The sequence below is a fragment of the Vigna unguiculata genome, unplaced genomic scaffold, assembly GCF_037176805.1.
Source record: "Vigna unguiculata cultivar grain cowpea cultivar isolate G323 ecotype 2 unplaced genomic scaffold, ASM3717680v1 ptg000010l_ERROPOS18658307+, whole genome shotgun sequence".
Lineage (NCBI taxonomy): Eukaryota > Viridiplantae > Streptophyta > Magnoliopsida > Fabales > Fabaceae > Vigna > Vigna unguiculata.
The window spans coordinates 52,501-55,000 of NW_028196642.1; positions in this window are offsets into that span (position 1 = coordinate 52,501).

The window sequence follows — 2,500 nt, forward strand, 5'->3', positions numbered from 1 at the left end:
AAAAAATGAAATTCGTGGTTTTTGAGATGTGAGGGTTGGAATGGCCTCCAAATTCCCCCAAATGAATACCATGAAATTCTTGGTGCACGAAAGTTTTGAGTTCGGAGGGTTTTGCACATGGCCAAGGTTGGCGGTGCACCACGGCATAGCTAGATGGCTTGGTGGGGAGATTTGTGAAAAAATGAAATTCGTGGTTTTTGAGGTGTGAGGGTTGGAAAGGCCTCCAAATGCCCCCAAATGAATACCATGAAATTCTTGGTGCACGAAAGTTTTGAGTTCGGAGGGTTTTGCACATGGCCAAGTTGGTCGGTGCACCGCGGCATAGCTAGATGGCTTGTGTGGAGTTTTGTGAAAAAATGAAATTCGTGGTTTTTGAGATGTGAGGGTTGGAATGGCCTCCAAATTCCCCCAAATGAATACCATGAAATTCTTGGTGCACGAAAGTTTTGAGTTCGGAGGGTTTTGCACATGGCCAAGGTTGGCGGTGCACCACGGCATAGCTAGATGGCTTGGTGGGGAGATTTGTGAAAAAATGAAATTCGTGGTTTTTGAGATGTGAGGGTTGGAAAGGCCTCCAAATGCCCCCAAATGAGTACTGTAAAAGTGTTGGTGCACAAAAGTTTTGAATTGGATGCATTTTGCACTTGGCCAAGTTGGTCGGTGCACCGCGACTAGATAGCTTGGTGCCAAAATTTGTCAAATTTAAGACCTTGGCCAAACTGAATGAAATTTTGTGGGGAGGTTCCTGATATTGTTTAGTGGTGGACTGGAAAAAATGAGGTCGAAATTCGAAGTCTACATGTGCTTTTCTATTTTTCCCGATTTTACACATACCCGGTAAGTAAAAAAAATAAAAAAAATAGTTCCCCTTCGAGAAAAATTATGAAATTTGGTGAGCAAGGAGATACCATTATTCTACGAATTACTGCAAAAAATCGCATCAAAATTCGAAGTATAGCCCGAGATATGGACTTATGTCTGCTCAAAAAAAGTGTATCTACTTGTACAATTTTGCCTTTTGCATATTAACCTCTTATAGGGGGGGAGTGCTCCTTGAGCCGGCCAGCTCCACACTGGCAGGTTTTAAAGGGAGCTTGATGAGGCCTCCCCCCTCACGTGGTGCGTGCGTTAGCATGTTTATCATGGCACAACTAGCCTCTTCATAGTTGTTGAGCTTTATTAATACCAACACACGGTCGTCACTGATCGTTGGTTAGCTCGGCAGCTAGTCCCTCGGATATTGTGGAAAGTTATTTTCATGCCTAGCGATGCTTGACCCTGCGTCACTTGATGTTTCCATTTGCTTGCTTGCCCATGGTAGGTGGGGGGTGGACCGTCTTGTGGTGTGGTGTCTTGCGAACGTGAGGGTGTGTGAGTTGTAATCGAGATGCACTTGCTGGCTGGCTCCATGCCTTGCGTATCGAACGGTCAAGCATGCATCTCTTCCATTTTCACCCGTTGCCTTGGGTGATATTGGTTGATCAGTCCCTGTGTTGCCTACCCACTAGACGGTACTTCTGTGGTTGCTTCGAATTCTATCTTTCCATCACGAAGAGGTGTTGGAGGATCCTAATGTCACGCACGTGTTCCATCTAGTGAAACATCTCAGTGATGCACGTGTTGTGGCTAGTTCTTTTGGATGCGGTGCATTATATGAACTCGGGTTTACTTTAGCGACCCAGTCAACATAATTCGGTTGTGTCCCTTGATTGAGACGTTGTCCTTGAACTTGTTGTGAACAATATCGTTCTTCCACAACCCGTCGTCTTGAGTGCGATGGAAGGCAAATAAGATGTGCTTTGGCATGTCATGCACGTACTCGATTGCGGGAAGTGTGAGAAAGTGTTGTTGACAACCCGTGGGAAATGGAATGTGGCAAATCGTGATGAGCTCTTCGTGGATCTGCGAAGAAGACGACCTTTGGGCCTGTTGGAAACGAGGGAGGCGATGTTGAACTGCGAAGAAGATGGACTTTTGGGTTGTTTGAATCAATGGGAGGCCACGCGAGAACTCCGAATACTATGGACTCTTGGGTTGTTGGAAGCAACGGGAGGCCCCGCTAGAACTCCGAATACTACGGACTCTTGGGTTGTTGGAAGCAAGGGGAGGCCCCGCTAGAACTCCGAATACTATGGACTCTTGGGTTGTTGGAAGCAAGGGGAGGTCCCGCTAGAACTCCGAATACTACGGACTCTTGGGTTGTTGGAAGCAAGGGGAGGCCCCGCTAGAACTCCGAATACTATGGACTCTTGGGTTGTTGGAAGCAAGGGGAGGCCCCGCTAGAACTCCGAATACTATGGACTCTTGGGTTGTTGGCAACGACAACTTGGGGGGATGACACTGGAAAAGAGTGAACTAGGCCAAACTGCGAACAAGGCAACTTGGGGGGATGACACTGGAAAAGAGTGAACTAGGCCAAACTGCGAACAAGGCAACTTGGGGGGATGATGCTGGAAAAGAGTGAACTAGACCGAACTGCGAACAAGGCAACTTGGGGGGA